The sequence below is a fragment of the Ooceraea biroi genome, chromosome 7 (genome assembly GCF_003672135.1).
Source record: "Ooceraea biroi isolate clonal line C1 chromosome 7, Obir_v5.4, whole genome shotgun sequence".
Taxonomy (NCBI): domain Eukaryota; kingdom Metazoa; phylum Arthropoda; class Insecta; order Hymenoptera; family Formicidae; genus Ooceraea; species Ooceraea biroi.
This window is the reverse complement of record NC_039512.1, coordinates 11068115-11092038: the sequence shown is the minus strand read 5'-3', so window position 1 is coordinate 11092038 and position 23924 is coordinate 11068115. Positions and strand designations below refer to the sequence as shown.

General features: G+C 43.6%; 1 protein-coding gene across 2 annotated transcripts in view; it reads left to right on the top strand.

Moving 5' to 3' along the window:
* LOC105279865 (histone demethylase UTY) overlaps positions 1-23924 on the top strand; it is a 62373-nt gene that overhangs the window by 15269 nt on the left and 23180 nt on the right. Inside the window, exon 1 of one of the 2 annotated variants that reach the window (XM_011339938.3) lies at positions 632-1369. The exons of the other annotated variant lie outside the window; for it this stretch is intronic. The gene's annotated coding sequence lies outside the window, so the exon portion shown is untranslated. Of the gene's footprint in view, positions 1-631; positions 1370-23924 lie in introns of those variants that run through there. 2 annotated transcript variants of the gene reach the window in all.

Below are 23924 nucleotides of genomic sequence, written 5' to 3'. Positions count from 1 at the left end.
AGAATATGGTAAAAGTTACGTTTTTAGAGAAAAGTCTTTGTTTATTTATCATATTATCATCAAAATTGTACAAGTTTAAACATATAAATTTACAATATTTATATAATTATAATATTTATTAAAATTTTAATATAATACAATCTTGTTATTCTAATTTTCTACTTTTTTCATATTCTATTTTTATTATGTAGAAAATATCATTTTTTTCATAAATTACATAACTGGAAAATACGAGCAAAAAACTGAATTACGTGAATCGCGGCTCTATCTCGTTACTCTGTTCCTTATTTATTTGGCAGGAGAAAAATGCGGATTTAAAATTGAAAAAAACTGGAGCATAGATACATTTCTATCACCGGTACGTGACCGAATCCTGAAGCGAGTGACGAGGCTCCAGTTTCTCGGTGCATCATGTCGTCACGCCACGCAACGCACCGCACCGGAGAGGGTGAACGCGTCGGGCGGTGGCTCGGCGACGAGTGTCGCGGCGTGATACTCTAAAACAGGGCCGCTACGCATGCGCGCTTCCTCCATGCTGTGCTTCCCCTCCCTCACCCCCGAGTGAGAGGGTCGCGCGAGGGGAGGGGAGGGAGCGCCTCCTAATCCCAACTCGCCCTACGCGCCGCCGCGCGTCAGTCGCGCGAGGGCCTTCGACGTGTGGAGGTGCTTTCCCCGCGCTTCGCGTGCGTAACACCGCCGTTCTCTCTCTCTCCCCCCCGGCTCTCGCTTCCCCCGAACCCGCGCGACGCATCACTGCCACTAGTATAGTAGTACAATACTGCCGGAGTTTGAGAGTGCCGACGCAACACGCGCCCGTGTGTGTGTACTGTATCGCGCGCGCGCGCGATCGCGATTCGATCGTCCGTCGTGAAGTTGCAGCCGACGGCTCGCAAGCTCGCCGTTTTTCGGCACTTGACGTGCCACTTCGCGACACGTCGCGAGCTCGGACGTTTCGGACGCGAGTGCGCTCGTACGTGCGAGTGCTCAATCTCTCAAAGTGTTCATTCGCGCGGTGTCTCTCTCTCTCTCTCTATCCGTCGTCTCGCGTGTGCTTAAACGCTTTATACACACGCGCACGTACACTGCCGGAAGCGCGCGTTCGAGCGACCCGACGAGAATGTCGTTGGGGACTATGAGGCGTCGCTGAACGTCTCTTAACGTCGCGTCGGGGGAGGAAAGAGGAAGGGTGTGCAGAGCAGCAGGACGAGGACGAGAGAAGAACGGAGAGGCGGGAGGAGGAGAAGTGCACACTTTATCGGAGCGTATCGGAAAGAAGAGAGGCGACCTGTGTTCGACGAGTCGCCGCCGAGTCGCGCGTCGAGATTTAAACCGCCGCCGCCGCCGTCGCTACCGCTGGGCGATTTAAATGGTGAGTGTGCGTGAAGTTAGCGGCGCGTCGCATCGGATCGCGTCGCGTCGCGTCGCGTCAAGTCAAATGCGTGAGTTCGCCCCGCGCTGGCGGCCTTTGGCCGGGACGTGCGAGCGCGATGATCGACTCTCGCGACGCGCAATGACGCGCTTTTCGTTTATTAACCGTTGCACCCTCGCGAGGGCCAGACTTTTACTCCGCACCCTCGCATCCCGATAGCCAGCCCCCCTTTCGAACCGGAACGGGGCCGTGAGCACGAATTTTTGGCCAGTGCTCCGATCGATGCCTCGGGGACGACGCTTTCGTGTACGCCCTCGGCTTTGCTCGTCCTTTGACCCTTTTGCTGTGCAAGCGGCATGCGCGCAGGGCGCAACTCCTCCGAGGGCTCGCCATCGCGGAGGGCCCCGTGCGCTCACTCCGTACGTGAGCCGAAATATTCTTCGATCTCTTCCTCTACCCGTTGTTTCGTTTTTGAGATTTATGGTGTGACACCATGACAGCCACATCGCACGGCTGGAAAATGAAAGTGATACTCCGCGCGTGACGTGATGAAAAGCTTAACGAGTACAGGGTGCTTTACGAATGTTCGTCTAGCTTAGTGTGTTTACTTTGTAGTGGCCAATTATTACACTGAGAAAAATATCCGATTAGATATAATCGGATAATTCAATTTCATAGTAACAAACGAATATATCCGATTAAATAATATAAAAGACAAAGAAAATGATCGGACATGTTCGATGAAGGTAATTGGACATATCCATCATTTAATTGGAAAACGAAATTAACAATCGGAAAACTATTTAATCGGTTTATCCGATGAAAATTTTTCTCAGTGTACAGATATATACGAATTTATATGTAACTGATAAATCTATAAATTTTAATTTTATTACGTCATTTTTTATGATAAAATTAAAATTTAACCTATTAACAATATAAAATAGTCGTCTAGTTTTTTCTAAATTAGTTATTTAAATATTCAACAGATTATAAAATATATTATAATACTTTATGATATAACTTAAACTTGTGAATATAATAATAATATTTTAATATTTTTAATATTAAAATAAAATTTGATATAGCTTAAAAGGAATACTAGAAAATTATGTATATCAGCTTTTCATGAATCTTTCATGTCACGTAAAAATTGTCTTTCTTTAAAGACGTGTAGGGACAGCAAGACTGTCCTTGGATCATGCAAACTCGTAATCGCGAGTGACGTTCATAATCATGGCGAAAAGGAGGAGAAGAAGGAGGAGGAGGAGGAGAGTGCAGTACACATGACATTTTCGCGTGGAAGCCGCACTTCCGGCCATTATGCTCTCTCATGGCCTTGATGAAGCCTTGCTCTAAATAGCGAATAAAAGCCGAAGTGCCAAAGGCGTGGATCGAAACGAGTTCAAACTGCGAGTCTAAACCTTGGCATTTGTGTTAGGTTTGTGAAACCCTTTGCACTTTTTACCGTTATCGCGATGATACCACTGAGGAGTGCTCACACAAGTCGTAAGAATAGAAAGTCGCTTCTTGCAACTCGACATGTTGCAATAACTCTAATAAACTATGGCATATCGAATGATATTTTCATAATTAATGACGCAGATAGTATCAGTTATTTAAACGAGAAAGTTTTATGAAAAAGGAGTTTAGGAATGTCGTTTCGATATACATAGCCAAGTAGCACTGACCTTATTAAAAGAATCAGAGGTGGCGGAAATCGGAGGTGGAAGTGATATTTAACGAGGCTTTTAATTACCGTGCACTCGAAAGCACACGGGTAAATGCAACAAGTCGCGTAAGTGTCGCTGATAATACACGAAAGGTTGAGAATTATCGATGCGTCGTAACGGTCGACCTAATCATGAATCATAAAAAAGTGGATCGTGGGCATTAAATCCGACGAGCCTTTCGGGATCGGCTTCTCCAATTTCCAGCTCTTAACTTAAATTAGCCCGTCTTAACTATTCCGCTAAAATTAATCTTGAATATTCCATTAAAAAATACCTGAATTTCAACTTTAATTTTAAAGTAATTTTTATTCACGAATACATTACACATTATTAAACGAGAACAAGTAGCATAATGAAGCCACGGGCGGTTCTCGCAAAATAAATAATGAATGTGGCTGCAGAGAATTTTATTAGAATAAAATTCAGAATTAACATGATTTACACGGCCCGTGATGCAATTAATGATTGAAGAAAGCAAAATAATATATCTAGAAAGTAATCTAGAAATGTATGAAGATTGAAGACGTCGGAAGTGATATGGACATTTGCAAAGCATCAGTTGCAGAAATAACACCCGATCGATCAGAGATTTCGAGACCGACAATTTCGAATCGCTGAACTCGGTTCGCTATTTTCATTCCGAGTTTCGATGTACAAGTCTCGCGATAAAGTTTTCTCTTTCCCCGATCTCGCTGGACCGATCCATTTTTTCCGTATGCAGGCGAGATTATGCTCGCGCAAGAGATGCAACGTGGGGTCCGCGAGAGGGAGGGAAGGATTGAAGGGGGACGGGAAGGTGGAAGAGTCGGCGCAGAATTTAAATTCTCGATCTCTCACGGTCGCTGACCATGGCATTCAGGCAATGCCACCTCGCAGTGTGCTGCTGAACGAGTTGAAGATCACTGGCTGTTTCTCGGTCAAAGCTCGGCTCGACAGAGAGCCGACGGAGATCGATGAATCGTTCGTATGCGTGTACCACAAAAAAAAAAGAGAAAATTCGAATCGTTAATAGGCGAGCTCCGAAAATCAACGGACAAAGTAACGAATCGAATTTATTGACGCTTTTCATCGCGTGATGATTCGATTTTGAATCGCCCTCCAATTTTGTAAACTCTCGATGCCCTCACTTGCATCGTTCAGGCACTTCATTATCTTCTTTATTACGTGTATTAAGCAATTATCTCTTTGAAATATTTATTAATTGAATTAGCAAGCTTGCAATGTGTATTCGTTAATTGTCACTTTGTGGTTCTGAAGTTATAAAACTAAATTCTCATTGCCTCGCATGAAACTGAGTAAAGAAAAGGCACACATAATAGCAAACTTACGTTCATAAGACTTGTAAGAACAATTGTGAGTGACTTTCTTGACATACAAAAACTAAAATACCTCTTGAAAATCTCTTCCAAACGTTGATTCAGTTATAATCACATCCATCCTTCGTTTATTAGCTATAGTTTATTGGCGAGCGGCGCATGGCGACTAGTTTATGTATTTGCATTTCTCGTTGACTGTAATGACAGTTATTAATCGCGATTACACGCGATTGCGTTACGCCGTGTTCGCGATCGGTGACCGGCGACCGGCCGGCCGGCACGCGAGCCGATCAGCTGGCGCGCGTGATACACGCGTGAATTAATATCTCTGGCTGATTTAAGAGCGTCGACTGAGTTGCCGCGTTAGTTAACGCGTCAGCGTTGCAACGCACACGCTAATCGCGGAAACGACGGGCCACTTAACCCCGGCGACTTTCGAAGCGTAACCCCATCGGTTGGCATTTACATCCCGCGTATATCGATTCCCTCATCTATGCAGGCCTCTCAAATTCGTTAACATTCAACCTGACCGCAAAAAATATGAAGCCACGTCGTTTAGATTCTCGTTCGCCTCCTCTTGTAGTTTCCATGCCGAAAGCGGACCTTCTTCAACTAAACTCATCAAAGAGCAAACGAAATGTTAGATCTATAAAATTATCGTTTAACAAGAGATGTGTAAAAAACATAATAGCGGAATTGCTTAATAAAGTATTCATTATTAATGCAAGTATGATTTCCGATTTGTATTATATTTCTTCGATATGTATGACTTAAAGTAATTGTGTGTAATTGCAATTTCATGTTCCACTTAATCCTTCTCATTTCCATATTTCATACAGAATATTCAGAATTTAGTGAGAATTTATATCCTGGATTATCAATACCGGATAATTAAGAGAAATGAGTTTCCAGTGCACGTGAATTCGCATGTTTTATTGAAAGACCTGATCTTAATGAAGGTATAACGACGAACATGTCAATTTTCCTCTCACGAACTTTTGATCAGCGGGATCGCGACTAAAGCGGTTTTGTAGGCCCCGAAACGATGCCGACGACACGCGAGCGGGATCTCGCGGGAGTAATTCGCGCGTAAGACTAGTTTCACAGAGGCTCGAGGTGGAGGTGGGGAAGGGGGACGCGGGGAAAGAGGAGGAAGAGGATGCGTTCGCGCTCGCTCGCTAGCGGTTAGGCTCGCTCCGCCCGAGGAGGAGAAGAGCTGAGGATGATACAGGTACTAGAGAGGAGAGCGAACGGGTCGTTGACCCTACTGGCGGACGGTCCTCTACTCGTGTGTACGTACGCAGCTCGCACGCTCTTTCGACCGGGTTTTCGTTCGAGTTTCTTATCGCTCGTGTCCGACGACGTCGCTGACGCCGCCTGCTCCGGAGACGCAGATAGGGCTTTCCCTCTCGTACTTGTACTTGAAATCATGTAGATTACGGAATCGCGGAGTTTATCTGCCATTTATCTACTTGCTGATTGGAACTTTCAGCCATTTTAGAGATAGAATCACTGGAGTATTGAGCACAAAATTAGCAATAAAATGTGTATTAATGATACAAACATTATAGAATATTTGTTAACGTGATAATAATTAATTATAATGTGAATAGTAATAATATTTGTAATCAGAGGAGGAATATAATAATTCTGTTTTATATTATATTTGTTTAAAGAGAAATATATGTATAATGTATACTGAATGAATTAACGTGCTATTATGTCAATAATTAATTAATACGATATTATATGAGAAGGCAATATTTTTACGCAATTATTCATTGAAACAGAAATTTGTGTGATATAATAAATATCTCTGGATGGCATTATTTAACTTGAAGCGTAATTTGTACTGAACAAGACATCTGGTGGTCCAGGAAATTCTTGTATTTAGCGTTAGCTTAGGTGACGCGTTTACCGTTAAGCACTATAATCGCCCGAGCTCTCACGAATGAAAACGGATTCTCGTTACTTGCCTCGGCTTTGAACACGAAAGGCCGGAGCCGATCTTATCACGATCTTATCAATTTTTCCCGTAGGCGCGCTTTCGCGCGGACAACCGTCGGTTTCCGGCACATTCATAGAATCCTGTTGGTACTTAGTCACCGACTACAGTTAACTTCCTGCTACGGCCATCCTGTCCGATCGCACTGGGCGAGGCGCCGTGAAATGCATTTGTTTTCTTCGCGCTTGCATGAAGCTCATTGAATTAAAAGCATCGTTAAATAACACTTCCACATTTGCCACTTCCGTTTTCCGCCTCCTTCAGTCGTTAATCGATAAGGTCAATGCTTTTGTTAATAATATACAGCTTTAATTTCGAGTTGATGAACCGCAATGAGAAATATCAAAGGGAAATTAAAAATACAAAAAATCGGAGGTGATTTGAAAGAGTCAGCAGGAGCTTAACATTTTCTCGTATATTTATTCGCACGTCAATCGTGATTTTCCATGAAAAGCACATCTTGACTTTTTCGCCTAACATTTAATTAACATTTTCCACTCGCATTCGCGTGACGAGCGCAGCTCGCGATCGGCCTAGAAGTGGGACGGCCGAAAGTGAATCTCTTCGGCGCTCTCGCGCGACCCTGACTATTTCGCTGTCGTTTGCCATCGGCTCTCGCCGTTGCTCTCGCGTACGCAGTGCCCCGTGTTTCGGGGCCCAGCAGAGGGAGAATCCAGAGCCCTCAAAGTCGGGTCCGAAAACTGGTTCCACCGATGTGCGTTGGGCATCCTCTCGTGAGCGGAGCGCATATCGGAAAGAACGACGCGAGGCGACGCGACGCGACTCGTATATCGCGCGCCGGGAGCCTCTAAGGCTCCTAAAACCCTCGAGGAGACGAATTGGTCGGCCGGTCGAGCCCGTTGGTCGGGTCCCCGAATTGCACGAGCCGTTTAGACGGTTTAGGAGTAAGTTTTCGTGTCGGGCCCCACAGGCAACCCTCCCCTCTTTCTCTCTCTCTCGTCCTTTCGTCCCCATCCCCTTGCTGTTGCGCCTCACCATCGCCTTCCTCTCGCTTTCTCTGTTCCGCGCGCGAGGGACCCATGGGAGTGACCCTGAAAGTTCAACAGCCCTCCCTCGAACGGCGTCCTCCCTCGGCCGCGCTGCACTCTCTCTCTCTCTCTCTCTCTCCTCAGGTTCTTCTCATTTCCCCTATCCCCTCATCCTGCCTCTCCACCTTATCCTCCTCCACCCCCTCGCCCTTGTGTCCCTTCTTCCCTTTGTGTTGCACGCTGAAACCTAACTTCGCTTAGGCCGACCGTCGCGCCGATGCACCGCGTTCTTCTGGCTCCTCCGGTGTGTTAGGCTACGACTAGAATTTTCGCAGCAAAGCGAAATACCTAAAAAAAATAATTTATTTAAGTGAAATATGAAAACAGTTAAGGCGACGTCAACAACTCTCATATTTTATTTTAAGAATATTCAAGTTCGCACACTAATAGCCGTTTTTACACATTAATATGGCTTCCCAATTGATATATTGAATAATATTTCTACGTCATCTTAGATTTACATATATAATCATAGAATAATATATATGAATTTTCCAGTTTTTTAATATTTTCATAAATTTACCACAATTCGCAAAATCGCGATAAAACTGCGTAAAAATTGAAACGTATGTTTGCAAAAGTGTATTGTATAAAATTTACGTATTTTGTTTTTTATATTCCAATTTTGTAGCATATTTTTACGTGCAACGACCAGATACGTGACGAAGCATAAATTATACTCCTGGTTCGAAACAGATAACCGGTTTACCCGTTTCGAACCAAAAAGCGTATAGGACTTTGCTGAAACCGCGTGTTTCTTTCCGCCCCCGCTTCTACGGTGCAGTTTAGAGCAGCCTCTTCTTAAAACGAAGTTTAAACATCCACTTTTCACGTAGCATGTTCTTTATTTGAATCTCCGTGTCAATCATTGAGCTCATTGTCAGTGTTCTGAAATTTGAAGTAGATGCTTTATTCCTCAGGTGCGCTCTCTCGCTTTGGAACGCCCAGTAGAGCGTGGCTGGTTCGATAATACTCGCCTGATCGATATTCCCTGCGCTGCACGCTCGCGAACGCCGCGTCTAAATTCGGAATGAGATTCGTCCCGCTTCGTCGTCTGTCGCTTCGAAGCGGGAATCGGAACCGTTATAAGTCCAGTGAGGAATTTTCGATGGCATAGATACACGGGAAAGAAGACCTTAAGGCCTTCTACCAGACGAACAGATGTAGTTACATAATGCGTATGCACGTATGGAAAGACGGACTAATTATGGCGTCCCATAGGGCAGTCTATTATATTGAGACATTTGTTGTATATAATTTTGCCTGGAGGATTAGATATGCGACGTTATGCAGATTTCGATATCTGTTTGCCAATCTAGCAACCAGCAGCGGCCTTGCAGCGTCTTTGCAAAGCAAGCACTGTTTATTTTTACGAACAGATTTTAACAACTGCCTTGGCGTCGCCTGTCTTCCCAACTATGTTTTATCTGGTCGAAGTCTATTGCCTTATGACACGGCGAGTTTTAAGTGGAGGAGAGAAACTGTCTTGATGATATTATGTCGACCAAAATTTAGGAATGAAAAAGATAATGATCAAACATATTTTAAATGTTAGAGTTAAATGTAGAGTTGTCATATTTCGATATCTTAAATAACTTACGTAACTTAAGTAAATAATTTAAGTAACTTATGAAGAGAGAAAGAGAAAAATGTGAGAAAAGTTTATTTTTATTGTGTCTTAATTATTAATTTCATTTTTTCAAGTAACTGCGTAACGACATATAATGTAATTATACATCGTTTATACATTTTAAATACTTAATATTCGTTGTGGGTTTAAATAACAAAAGGAAGCATGCATACTTCTATGTAAGCAGGTTACATAGAATGCAGAGTTTCGTCACGCTGAATTTTGCTAATTACACAAATTCCACACTCTGCTTACGAAACTAACTTACTTTAATTAAATCGTTTCTCTCTCTCTCTCTCCTCTCTCTCTCTTTCTTTCTCTCTTCCTCTCCTTTCCTCCCTTTTTCATGAAGACATTTCAACGAGACCATGAGTTTGCTTCCTGCTTCGCCTGGTTCCTCTTGTCAGCTGATGATCTTGTACACGTATACATATATATGTGTGTGTATATATACTATATATATATATATATATATATTGGCCGCGTTTTGTACGCGCACGATATGTACGTACTTGAAGGCCTCGTCCTTCGCTCGCTCGCGCGCGCACACACGATGCACGCATGCATCGCACGCATACACGCATGCGCGCACACTGCGGACCCGGTGCATTGCCGCATTCTGCGAACGTCGCGTTGCACATGCAACACGAGTCGTCGTCGTCGCTGTGAGCCCGCCATCGCAACGACGACGCGTAATCAGCGCTTACGTCATCGTCGTATGCACCGTGCGTTCTCGTGTGCGTGCGTGCGTGCGTGCGTGCGTGCGTGCAAGCGTGTAACCACGCGTTTCATTGTTCTCCGTATGTCTCTCCTAGCACGTTGTTAGCTATACGGGTTGTTCGAGAGTGTAAGAGAAAGGTTTTAGTAAATCCTTGAACGAGTATGGAATCTTTTTTTCAGCAAAGCTGAGGTTTTTAGATATTTTATTATATGTCTTGTAAGATGAAATATAAAACAAAACAGGTGAAATGAATTTTTCATTATAATTATTCTCGTTTTATAACGATTTTTACAGTAATATTATAAAAGAATTGTAGTTTCCGATAAATTCTTGTTATCAAATTCATATTAATTATCATAGTTTACTTGTTTCAAGGGAATTATCATTCAATGGAATCACAGATGCATCCTATCAATTTTTTGTTATTCTTCTTAAACCACGTTTTCTGCTTGCAAGATATTTATCTCTCTCGTTCTCTTTCTTTCGAGTCTCAGCGATCTAAGTTTAGCCGCAGCGTCAGCTAGCGCGTCGATTAATTTTCTTGGATTTAAATAGACACCTGTAAGCTTCGTGCAGGCCACGAGTGCATCGCTTCTTCATGCCGGAAGGGTGGCCTTCGCTTCGCGTTTCGTTCCGGCCGTCTTCGCGCGGCTTTACCCTTCATTCGATGGTTACTGCGCGTTTCTCGTTCCTGCTGAGCTATGTATGCACGGCGATAATGCGAATGCCGTTCGCGTTCATCTCGCTTGCTCCGATAACGGACATCGTCAGGCTCTCGATCTGTCTACTGACTGACTGACTGCCATTCGAGCATGCCACTGAGTCAAAGAGAAGAGAATTCCATGATGTGCAATTCCCGACCCGGGAAGACAGAATCATTGGATCGTCGCATGCGATATCTCGAGTTCCGCCAGTCTCGTTTCACGCTCTTCTTAACGTAACTTACGTGACAGTCTTCGATGTCAGCTTCTCGACGTGTCATTATACAACAGGAACGTCTCGGTTGCAAAAGCGATCGCGCGAATTGTCCGCAAGGAGGAAAGCAAATTTACGTTCTCCTCCAAGTGATAATTGCGCGCCTCGAAGGTCGAAAGCGTCCTCGTCGTCCATAAGTACAACGCGCGTAGTGCAAACGACTGATGCGCCGAGACCCTGAGACCACCACTGGCGATTAGCAAATACCATTAATGTCTAATGGACGAGTTTAATATTTGTGCATGGCCCCGACTGGGTACGGCAATCGTCTCGAAGGGCCTGAAGACGCCCTGCCAAGTGTGCACATCTGAAAGAGAGATAAACTGGAAAAAGATTAAGTGTCCCGCGCTTCTGCTCGTTCCGTTCAGGATTACGATCAGATTACTCGGTGATGCTCGAGATGCATGTCTCTTTACGTTTACGTAATTAATCGCGTGGCGCAACTGCATCGCGCTCGCGAGGAACGAAGGAGAAGCAAAGTGTCGTAAAGTGTCACGAAGCGTCGTAAAGACTCCTCGCGAATGCGAGGACGCGCCGGGAATTATTAATGAACCCGATTGTGCTCGTCGCTTTTATCATGACTTATTGTTCGTGTTACAAAGGCGAGCGAGACCGATCGTGCACGCGCTCGGCGCCACGAGTGGTTCAACCGTGATTGATCCATGAGTTGATTCATTTCCTTGGGATGTTTCTCTATTCTTGTATCTTACACGTAGCCTTGCGCTGTCGAAGGTAACCCACTGTCGCGGAGTTTCGTTTCCTTCGCTCGTGTCCCTCGAATCCGCGCGACACTTTGTTACTCGCGGAACAAAACGAGCGTTTGCAACCGTTTAGGATTTAACGGATCGTACACGTGCGCGCGACACGTAATTGCGTGCACGCAACCGGAGAGAAGTACGCGAATCGATCTTCCTCGCGTATAATCCGCGTACATAAGGCCGCCAGGAAGGACGAAGAGGATTATACTTCCGTGAAGGCGATCACGTGCGTACGCGCGCGAGGGGCGGTTCTCGGAAACCTCCCTTTTCCGCGCACGCAGCGAAGGGTTGCGAACGCTCATTGCTCTCTCCCTCGGCTGTTGTCCGATCGAAACGAACCGCTCGTTTATCGAATCACCCTCGCTGAACGGTCCCCTCTTTTCGCGGGGTTCAGTCCGGATTTAGCGATATTCGCGATCGCACGGAACCTCCCCGATCAGAAGGGGACAGAAACGTCCCGCTAAATCGTTGCATGTAAAATGTTATTTTGTACAGTTTTCTGATCTTCGAGGAAGCGATATATTTCGCACAATATATTCGGAAAATTCGCAAAACTTAAAATTCTTAAATAAATTGAAATACTTCTGTAAGAAAATTATTCTAACGTTGCTTTAATACGGTATGCGATTCGATCAATTATTGGATTAACCGAAAAGTCTGCGCGTTTGAATTTTACTAAAAGAGATCCACACGGACTCTCCGGTCAACCTAATAGAAATGAGCAATTAAAAGTGTTATAAGATATTTCAAAGTTTATAATATTTTATAATATTACATTTCAAGTTAAAATTCCTAGAATGGGATACCTACACACTTGACGCGCAGCGTCCGAATAATTGAAAATTCGAAACTCGGATACTTCAAGTGCGAAATCGACGTTCCAGCTGCGCCAACTGTACTTGGTTCCGATTACAATAGCCGCGATACAGTTTATCGGTCGGTGAATCGGGAGCGACGACTATCTGTCCATCGGGTGTCCTTTCTCTCTGCTCGCCGATATCTTTGACGGTGACGACAGTTGCACAATCGTGGTGGAGCAGCGCGAGCGAGGGCGCGGCAGGGAAAGGGCCGTAATTTCCCTCCGCGGAGTCAATTCGCTATCCATTCAACGCCCTCTCTCTCTCTCTCTCTCTCTCTCTCTCTCTCCCTCCCTCCCTCTGCCTTTCTCCTCTCTCGCTATCTGTCCGTCGCAGGCAGCGGTCGACCGATGCAACGGTACTTGTCGCGTCGCGTCGCATGCGATACGATGCACCGACGACCGGCGATAATGCATCGTCGCATCGTCGATTGCCGGCGCGGTGTACAACCTTGAAAAAATCCTGGCACTCATCGATCCGCAATGCGAAATTTCAACGACGGATTGCCGCTTGTACTTGGACCTACATCATTTGAGCTTCTAATTATTCGTTCCGCGCAAAGTCGCGATTATTAGGTCATTAATTAAATAATCCGGGTTGCGTCTGGATGGCGATGAGTCGAACTAAACACATACTTATGACAGCACAACATGGCTTGTCGTGTATTAATTTTATAGCAAGATAGGCAAACCTTAAAAGACATAATAAACAAAATTTTCTAAAACGTCGCTATAATGAGTTGTATTATCATCTAGACGCAATCCGAATTATTTAATGAGTTAATGAGCTAATAATTGCGCATAAGATTTATAAACCTAGATTTCATTCCAACAAGTTTAATTTAAATCTGAATTTTTGTGTTTAACGCTTTCTCGTGAGCCGGGATATATTTCTCTCTTTTTTTGATCATTTTATGATGTACTGCGCTTTATTGTACTTTAACATCTGCGTTATTTTAATATCTTATTTCCCTCATGATATTCAATTTCATGTAGCTTTAGATTTTTCCTAGCGATCGCAATTCTCTCGCTGTCGCCGATTGAAGGGGAGGGTGGCGATTTTTTCCGGCTCGCGACCACGAAGGGGTGAACATCCTCCCTCGCCCTCGTCGAGGCTGTTCGCCTCCCTCGGCGTCGTCGGGCATTAAAGCTGATGTGACGTTCCGAGTATTGACCCGTTTATCTGTCGCCTTTCGACGCGTCGCGTCTCGTCGTTACGTTGTTTTCACGGCCCTAAAACTCGGTCATCTTTCATGATATTTTAATACAAATGAGTCTATTTAAATGAGCCGATCGTCTCGACTTTCGCTTTTCTCTATCTAGTGCAGTTAATTGGAAGGCTTAAGATATCGATATTCATCAATTCGTTTCTACAGAGCTTCCTTCGATATGAAATCCTAAGGGCAGCGCGAGCCGCCAAGTCTAGATATTCAGTGATATAATTGCGATGAGCTAACAAATATTGAAAATGATTTCAGTGCTGAAATTTTAACCATTGGTTTCTCTTCGACTTAATCATGAACGTTAGGTGTTTATTAATACAAACATGCATCTAGCGCAGGCTCCAATTATTAAAATTACTAAACGATCAACATTCGAGTAAAACCAAATGAATGTTTGCAATAATAATAATTCGAAAATGTATCTGTAAAGCGGTAGACCAGGTGTATGTGAGAATTCGAATCAGTTTAATCAGTGAATGTTTGTAATAATCAAATATTATTGTACTTAGACTTAAAACTCTTTTAATAATTTTTAATTAAAGATGATTTGCATGTTCAGGTATTAAAACCTTTGTGCAGAGGTTATATATTAATCAGAGTGTGTAATAATTTTCAGTAAACGCGATGAAACAAAACTGCATTGTTAATCTTAAATTTACATTTTTGTTTTGAATTTGTATGTCAACAAAATGCCGTGGAGATCGCGTTGAGCTACGGCACTTTGCCCCCGTGGCTCAAATTTCCAACTATTCGGAAACGTATTCGCCGAGATTTCACGTGCGTCGCTTTAAAAAAATAAGCGGCTCAGTATTTTCCCGGCGTTAAAATATCGCGTATAAACGCGAAACGAGAGAGAAATGACCGCGTTCCTCGTGGTTGAAAGTGCAGCGCGAGAACACGAACTTGCACATTCGCACGGAATTCGTCCGCGCGCGAAAATCGATGATTCCCTGCCAGTTATCCCCCTTTTCCCTTCGCGGCCACCCCGTCGACGGAGACTCTCACTTCTCCCTTCCATCGAGCACGAGTTGGGCTAGGTTAGGCTGTGTGCTCTCGTTGGCGAACCAGGATGCTGCGACAATGCCGCTGCTGGACGTCTACGCATTAATAGCTGATTTTTATAGCAGGTTGGAGAGCTCATCAGAAGAACAAACATAATTTACTTGGATTGCTTTCTTATTCTTAATTGAATCGCACCCTTGATAACTGCTATATTAATCGTCAATATTCTGAATTTATAACTTATTAAATTGTTGCATATAAAATTATCATAGACTTTTGTTTATATTTTATTGTAATTATACTTACTAGATCAGTTTTGATGAGTTAACAGCAGCTTTTACGTTCTGGATACATCTAAATTCGCCTTAAAGGCACCAGATCTTGGATAGGTCCTGCAAGGCAAAACGAGGATCTTTATAGGCGCGGAAGGGGGCAGCCGATAAAAAATTAGGAGGCCACCTACATCTCTAAGTCTTTGTTGTATGGGCGCGTTTTACAGGCGAGGTTTCGTGCGTGCCCTCGCCCTCGGCGGGCCCGCAGAATATTTTATTCCGGGGGCAGGGGACTGGCAGCAGTGCGGACAAGGATGTAAACGTCCGCGAAAAGGATAGCGAGAAGAAACCGGGCCCCGATCCGTCTGGAATAAATTGGGATTTCATCCCCTTCTCCGCCCTCTCGTCCGTCGCGAGACAAAGATCACGAGCGAGTTGAGATTTTTGCGTGCTTAAAGAAATTAGGGAAAAGATCTTGCAAAAGAAAAAAGATTTACCAAAATCAAAATAATGAAAACGAAAAAGCGATAAAGAATAAAAAAAATTAAATTATCTTTTTTGTAGAAAAATAATATAAAATAATATAATATTCTTTTATTGTGTTTTCAATTTTCAGATTAATAATATTGTAACTTTATATTTCTCCTCAAACAATAGAATTCATTTGCTTCTTTCATTGATTTGATTAAATGTTAAATAATTAAGTATCGATTTTATTTGCCCATTATAATTGCAAAAAAGCAAAATTTCTTTAAACTGATATCTAGATCTAAAAAGGAAAAGCTTTTAGATCAGTGATTAAGAATTGAAAAATGACGTATAAAAGATTGTGATACGCAGCAAGATAAACATTATACTGATATAGATCGTGGATTGAAGGTTCTCAGAAACTTAGACTACTGCTTCTCGTTTCATTCACCCCAGGTGCAGCTCCGGGGCATTTTTTGAAGGGTACAAAAGGGATTCGATCGACCATGTGAATCCGCCTTCGAGCCAGGTCGAGATCGGCTAGAGGGATTCTGATCGGACGAGAAAAAGCGGGCGAGAATGGGTAGAGACGGGAGAGAACGAGGGGGGGGGGTGGCAGGAGAGGGAAAAAGGAGGAAGCCAACAAAAACTTAGCTACAGATCCACTTTGAAGGAGGGAGAGGGGCCTTTCGAAAATACCGGCGGCGAAGAACGGCTGTTTCGCTGCCGGAAGGGCGTCTTGAAAAGCGCATTGTGCGGAACGAAGAGACCGAGATGGAAAGCGCGTGTCGAGGGTGGTCGGTAGTTTTTCCGATGGGAAAACCGTCGAGTGTCGATCGCGCACCTGCTCCGCTTGCGTCGCCATGCGACTCCCCCTCCTTCGTTTTCCAGGACGTGGAATCCAGAAAATGCTTCTCAATAATTAAAAACGCCATTGATGACAGGTATTCCTCGTAAAGTAGATGCGATTAGAATAAAAAGAAGGTAATGACTTGCGACAATCGTAAGATCGAAAGATAAGTTTGAGGCTTCTCATCCTTCCCCTGAAGCGTAACGGAAATTGAGGTGAATCGAGAGCGTTTGTCAGGCATAAAACGGGGGTAATGAGATGAGATTAAAATAAAAGGAAGATACGAGACGGGGAATTGCAAGATCGAACTTTCGATATTTCCCTTGCGTTGTCCAGCGCAAAGGACGAGGATTGACCTGAGGAACATCGAGCCCCGAAGGTCCACGTATGCAGGTTTCATAAGCGCCGCGCTACAGCGTGGTGTATCATCCTCCAGCTGGTAAACAGCTGCCCACATCCTGTCTCGGGCGTTTCCTGCGTCCCGCTCTCTCACCTTTGTCTTTCTTCCCTCTCGCTCTTTCCCCTTGTCCTCTTTCTTTCTCTCCATCGGTTGTCCTCCTCTTGCCGGTCGTCGGCGTTGCTGCCGACCGGTCGCGAGATGCCATACGGGGCCCAGAGAGTGTGGGACCAAGATGGTAGACAGGTGCATTCTGCTCCGAACGCATTTGTGGCACGCGCCCTCCGTCCACATCCCTCCTCCTTCTTGTCTTACTCCTCCTCCTCCTCCCTTTCACCCCCATTAGGCCCATTAAATGCCGCGAGATACTTTACTGCCGTGTGTAAAAGCGCAAAGGGGACCGATACACGTTCCGCATACATTACATGTCGAATGATAAATTTGTGAGTCGATAGGACCATATTGGTACATTGGATTACCATATGCTTAAGAAATGTTGTTTTCTCCTGGTGTTGCCTAATCTTATGTGACCAACAAATAATTTTCAAAAAACTAAAAAAAATATATATATGTGATTGATAAAATTCAGTAATATTTTTCACATTTTTTAAAACAGACAGAGCTATCTTTATTATAATTCTGTTTGCATCAAATATGAATAAATAAAAATTTAAAGCAGAAGCATGCTTCTAACTTTATGTTCTGCAATATGTTAAATTTTATGTATCCATCTTACGTTAATATATTACGATTTTTTTTAAGCGTGGAATTTATGTTATAAGCTTACGATATCTACAGTACTGCACAAATTTTCCCTGTCTAGTTTTCCATAAATTTATTGAAAGTTGGAAAATTACAAATTCATAGTTTCACAGAAATTGAGATACAGTTTCATAAGAGAGAATCACATCATTTTATCATTCGATTGTCGGGACAACGTTTACTTTGTAAGAGCCGATTTTCAAAACCAAAAGAGTGGTTTTGAGCGCGTGTGGCATTTCGTATGCATCGAGTCGATACGATGATAAATTTATCGTTTGATAAGCGCGCGGGTGGGGGAAAAAGTGCCGAGGAGCGTTAGGGCGGAAAATCGTGCGCTCGTATTTGCGTTACATTATGCACGCGAACACGCATACATTACGCCGCCGAGAGATTGGCGATGGCAGATAGAATCGCGCGCCGCTAAACTGCTTAAACGGCCGCGACCGCCCTCGATATCATCGCGAGATAACTCGTAGCAGCAGACTTTGGCAGAGTCGGCCTTTCGGCCTTCGCTTAATCAGCTCGGGGATTCTTAAATGCAATTAGCGGTATCGATCGTCCGTGAGGTGAATCGCAGTTGGCGCACTTCTTAGACCGCAGTTGCTTTAGACCTCGGTGCTTTATCATAGTTAACTTTACCTGCATAATTATCATACCTGTCTGTGCTTTTCCGTTATCAGCGTCATGTAGCTGAAACGCGATTTCCCGAGCGCTAATTAAGCGAGCTGTGCTCAAGTATTCGAAACGCTCGATTATTCAAACAGTTTCGGAACGTTATCTTCAGACAGCAAAGTTTTATTTGAATAAAAACAATTTATTAAATACTTTAAAAAGCAGTATATATATATATTTTGCTGCTCTCTTGCTTGTTCTAAAAAACAGTAAAGATTAATTTAAAAGATAAAGCATTTATTTATATTTTCTTTTGTTATTCTACTGTCCTGTTTAGATAATATAGCATCGTTTTTGCACCGACCGAATAATTGAACAGCGGCTAAGTGATTTCGACAGCAATGACTCTATCCGTGATAATAATACCAACGAATCTAGTTCATCTCACGCGATCGTCGGCGCGTCACCAGTTTCGTTTCGATTTAATGGCAAGAATTTTTAAACAATCAATTTTTATGATGTAATCCAACTTTGAAGAGCCAGACGAAACCAAATGAAACCGTATAGCTTTATCGAGAGGGATCATTTAATAAAAAAAAGCGGAAAACCGTTACATTTCTCGCGGTCGCTGTTCGCGTTGCGGATGCACCTTTGCGTGCGCGGATGCACGTGCATATTTCCTGTGCAACTGGTGGCGCGCGTCTTTCGCTCAGGAAGGAAAGGGTCGCCGCGAAACAGGTGATCGATACGTCTCGTTTGCGTGCGTACGTGCGTGCATGCGTACGCGTCTACCTACCCATCTATCTACCTGCCTGCATGCGCGACGTCCGCTTATGGGATATGGGGATATCGATACTTGAAATCGTTCCTCGCAATGTCGCGTAAAACAGCGATAAACGAGTCGCTCACGCCGGGAACATCGAGCAATTAATGCGCCTCGTTGCCGAACACGTCTGTTTAATTTTACGACTCCATACGATTACGGTTGTTTGATTTCGAGTGCGCGCAGCCTGTCGACTTGAAATCTTCTTTCTCGTTTGTCTTACGTGCGTTTGAGGTGCGCAACAAACATATCCGACGTCCGAAGGCGATCATAATGCGATCCCCGTAATCGAATTTCACGCGTGTGTTATCGGCAGCATCGTTTTGCTCGCGACGCGCCGCGCCGCATCGTACGACGTGACGATGCAACAATTTATTTTTAGATTCGGTAAGCGTGGCGTTTACGTGCGCGTTCAGCAAGTTTCGCGATTATCGCTCGAAGCGGCGAGTGCAACGTTCTTTGTTGCCCGTAGCCAGACTTCGTTCGGCGATCGCGAACCTTCCAAACGTTTGCGATACGTCGGCAGGTGATGCGCGCACCTTTTATGATACGGCGCGTATAAATGGATCCCGTATCATTGCGCGATGATGATGATCGCTTCGCGACTTATGTCTGCAATTACATCCGTAGCTGTCGTAAAAATTTCAACGGTCTCGATGTAGAGCATTTCAAATGCGAATGAATGTCTACGTGAATTATATTAAACACTTGGACAGTTTTATAAAAAGAGCTCAACTGTGTCAATTTTCTTTCGGAGTTTTTGGACTTTTGAGTTTTCTAGATTTTCCGTGAAATTTGAATGTTGCATGTAACGTGTCGTACACGACAGAACCGGAATGTAAATATCGTATTTTACTTCCAACTTGACGTCACACTCGGTAGAACTTCATATTGTACTTAATTTCTCTTCTGCAGAATTGCACTGCATCTGAGAAATCACGTTTCGAATCCCTTTTTCGTGCAACCACCGTTTGTTTATGACACGTCATAAAAAACAGGCATTGGGGATTGTTTCGGCAGTTCCGCGTCGCGCGAGTCTGTCGCCGATTCCGTTCCTTTATTTCTCATTATCCCACGCCGCCGTTCGGCGATCGAGATAGTGTCCCCGGTGCGGGCTTACGACGCGCGACCACTTTAAGAGGAGATTAATGAGATTACGAGAGAGGAACGGCCGCGACGACGAGGAGCCGCAGACGTCGTTCGCAGACGGACACCTTGTCCGGCAAGATTTAGCGGGCCCCGCATGTGCACCACGTGGTAAGCACACCTGCGTGGCCGGCGCGTGCTACGGAGATGCATCTGTCGCCGCCACTGCATGCGTCCTCGTTTGTTGTTTTTCTCTTCTTTTCGTAATATAGTCAATATCTATTATTTTTCGATGAATTTTAACGAATAATTTGTGATTTAAAGGAGTTTTGGACAGTTTTGGGGAGGGATTATACACGTACGTATATTCAATTTCTGATGTTTAATGCTGAAAGTTTCGAAGGAAAAGTGGATATCTTTATCTCATTGATCGTAATCCTTGTTGATATCGATATCTATCATGTTATGGCTGTAGATATTGATTGTAGTCAAGAGGCACAGATATGTAGGGATTTTTTACGTCCGACTTGTAACTTCGTTTCAATTTTCACGGGAAATCGATATCCGTGCGCGCGAGAGCGCACGCTGATATCCATTTATGAGTCGCACGTCGAAGAAGATAATTTCCAGCCGCGAATTTGTAGTCGTTCCGTTAAGTAGGTTGTGTACACTTTACTTATCTGCCCGCGCGGCGGTTATCTGTCTCGAGCAGGTAATTTTCACGTTTTTGTTTTTCGCTCGATATTTCCAGATCTATTTTTAAGCTAACAGACAGAGAGAGAAGGAGTATCTCGACTTTTCGTGAACTGTCCCGTCGTCTCTGTCGTTTCGGGGACGAATTAATTCGCGTAGTATGTTATGCAATTACTTCTTTGCGCGCGCGTACAGCTGTGCATCCGTTGTCCATCAAGCTTGGACCTGGCTCGACTCTCTAGAGAATCGACTCGAGTCGTCTTCCTTGATACAACGTAGTGGGAGATACCGTTGCGCATGTTGTCCTGCACCGCGTGGCGAACCGCGAATGATTTCCAGCCACGGAGGCACGACAATGCACCGTCGCCGTTCGAGAATCTTGGATCCACCTCGGACCCTGTCAACTCGAATGCCGGAGAGTGTAGGAGAGTGCATCTGATCCGCGCGTCTTCGTGATGCTGCATGCTCTTCTATTGATCGGCAAAACCAATCTCTTTCGATGGAGCTATTTATTTTATCGTAGCACAGTTTGATTCTTTGAGATTTAGGTTGCATCAGATATCAAATATAACCAGAGTTTATCATTAAAATTGGAATCTTTAGACAACAGACTTGGTCAAGTTAAACTAACAGAAAAAAGTCGCAGGGGATAAATTTATTTGGAGTTTATTAAAATTAATGAAGATGTAGCTTTAAATATAACAGTTTGCATATTTTTGTTCTAACATTTTTTATTCTTTTTTAATATAGGATTATACATTTCCCAATTGTAAATATGTTAAATCAAACGCGACTGTAAAAATGGCATAAATATTGTTTGAGACGCGTTATATGCACTCTTTTTGTATTCTTGACAAGGAAAGTTAACAAAGGGAACACTGCGCTTTGTTTAATCGGAAATTGCCGGCCGATCGTGATGATTCATTGCAAAACGGCCGCGATCGAGCAGCGGTAAAATGGCGAGGGAGCTCTCGTTGCTCCCGAAGGTCGACTGTCGCAATCGACTGCCTTGCAGTCGGTTGCAGTTCGAAAACACTCGCATCGGTAGTGAGAATGCCCCGAGAGAGGGACGACGTGCGGGAAAGACATGCGGCGAGCATCGCGCAGCTGGATCCTCCAAGATACATGCAGGTGCAGGTGCATCCGCGACCGGACACATATACCGGGCTCGCACGTGCTCGCTTAACAGTGACATCGTGCCGCGTCGATGTGTGCGAGCAGATAGAACGCGCGTCCGAAAATAGTTCAGGAAAATATCGGTCATATGTCTCATCGGTACTGTTTGTCCAAGAGGAGCTGATTTCGATCAAGTCATGTCTTGCCTCTTAATATGGGACGATATATATAAATTATTCTTTCAAACATATTGCTTTTTATTTTCTATCGAAGATTGTAAAATTCGAAGTATATTATAAACTTATACGTATAAAATGCTATGTATGTATCGTATGATTATTATAAAATATTAATGTACATTTTATATATATCATAATTATTTTTTAATTACTATATAGTATAATCAATAGACTATGCTCACACATCTTTTAATGCAAATATTTTTTATAAAATATTAGGCAGCATGCACTTCGTTTGCATATACAGGGTAAGGCACCTAAAGCAGGCCACCTGAATATCTCGGCTGTTATTGGTGATAGGAAAAATGTGTCAGACCAAACTTGTATGGTTTCGAGGGACACATAATTCGTTCTAAATAGTTTTTTATTAGGTGGACGCGTAGAAGTTATATGAAGATCAACTTTGTTTTTTTAAATGGTTTATATGTTTTTTTACGTACCATCTAGTAGAGCGTTTGAAGATGCGCACATTGATCTACGGGTCAAAATCATTTAAGGTCACTGAAAGCCAACTGCAAGGGAAAATAATTTACTTTATATTGCCTAGAGTTCTCTGCTATTAAAAATACTGTAAACTCAGAAATGAAAAAGTTCTAGCCCTTAGAAATTTTTTCTTTTTCCGCGAAGTTCTGAGTTGTTATAATTATTTTTTATATTGCCTAGAGTTCTCTGCTATTGAAAATACCGTAAACTCAGAAATGAAAAAGTTCTAGCACTTAGAAATTTTAGCCTTCAGTGGCCTTGAATGATTTTGACCCGTAGATCAATGTGCGCATCTTCAAACGCTCTACTAGATGGTACGTAAAAAAACATATAAACCATTTAAAAAAACGAAGTTGATCTTCATATGACCTCTACGCGTCCACCTAATAAAAAACTATTTAGAACAAATTATGTGTCCCTCGAAACCATGCAAGTTTGGTCTGACACATTTTTTTCTACCACCAATAACAGCCGAGATATTCAGGTGGCCTGTTTTAGGGGTGCCTCACCCTGTATATATATATATAAAAACATTGGATTAATAAGACAATGTTTTAGTTTCTTTTCCTCTGTTATTATGTAACTTATATATTTATACGACAGTTATGCTAATAAGATCAAGAAAGGATGAGTTTTCCTTTTCGATCAGAGATATTATTAGCTCATACATGTGCGGCGGTATTATTACACGCTTTCGTTCGTTGCTAAACGCGCGAGAGATGCAAAGGAAGGGAGATAGAGAACTAAAGAGAAAGGGAGAGAACGAGAGAGAGCCGCGTGCATGACGACTAAGCGCGTGGGAGTGAGACTGCATCGAGAGCGCGATGTGGGTCACTAGGAAATTGTTAGTCGTCGTCTGTTAGTCGTTCCGACAGCCTTCCTGTATGCGGCTGGGGCGACCAGGCGCTGCGTGGGCGCCGTAATCTCACTGCATGGGGGCTTAGTCCAGGACTTAGGAAGGATGGACCTAGGGAGAATCTGCCACTATGTACTAATTCATCCTTGTCCACTTATGTGTCCTTATGCTGGATTCGCTCCATTTTCCGATATATGTTCAATATCCAACGGGAGACTCGGTTTTTTAGGAATTCCAGCACGTGATATTTTCGTTTACTAGAATCCCCCTAGAAAAAGAAATCTCCTATTGCGCGGATATCGAGTGTCGTGTGTCGAACGATGAAGACAGTTCAACATTACTCTCCGTGTACCCTGGTTTATTTCGCGACGTCGGAAGCAATAAAATGGAAAATTTTCACGACGCTATTCCACATGATTTTAAAGTTGATGTGACGTTGCGAAAACGTAACTCGTTATATAAATTTCACGCTCGTGGCGAGAGTCGTGTGCTGGCGACGCGAAGGAACGACATCGACACCGGCATTTAACTCATCCGTTATCGAGAACGGAGAACGCGTTTCTTACCCCTAATTCGGTTAGCGTGATCGCCTCGTTCGATTGCGTGCATTTTGTGACACGTAGTAGTTTC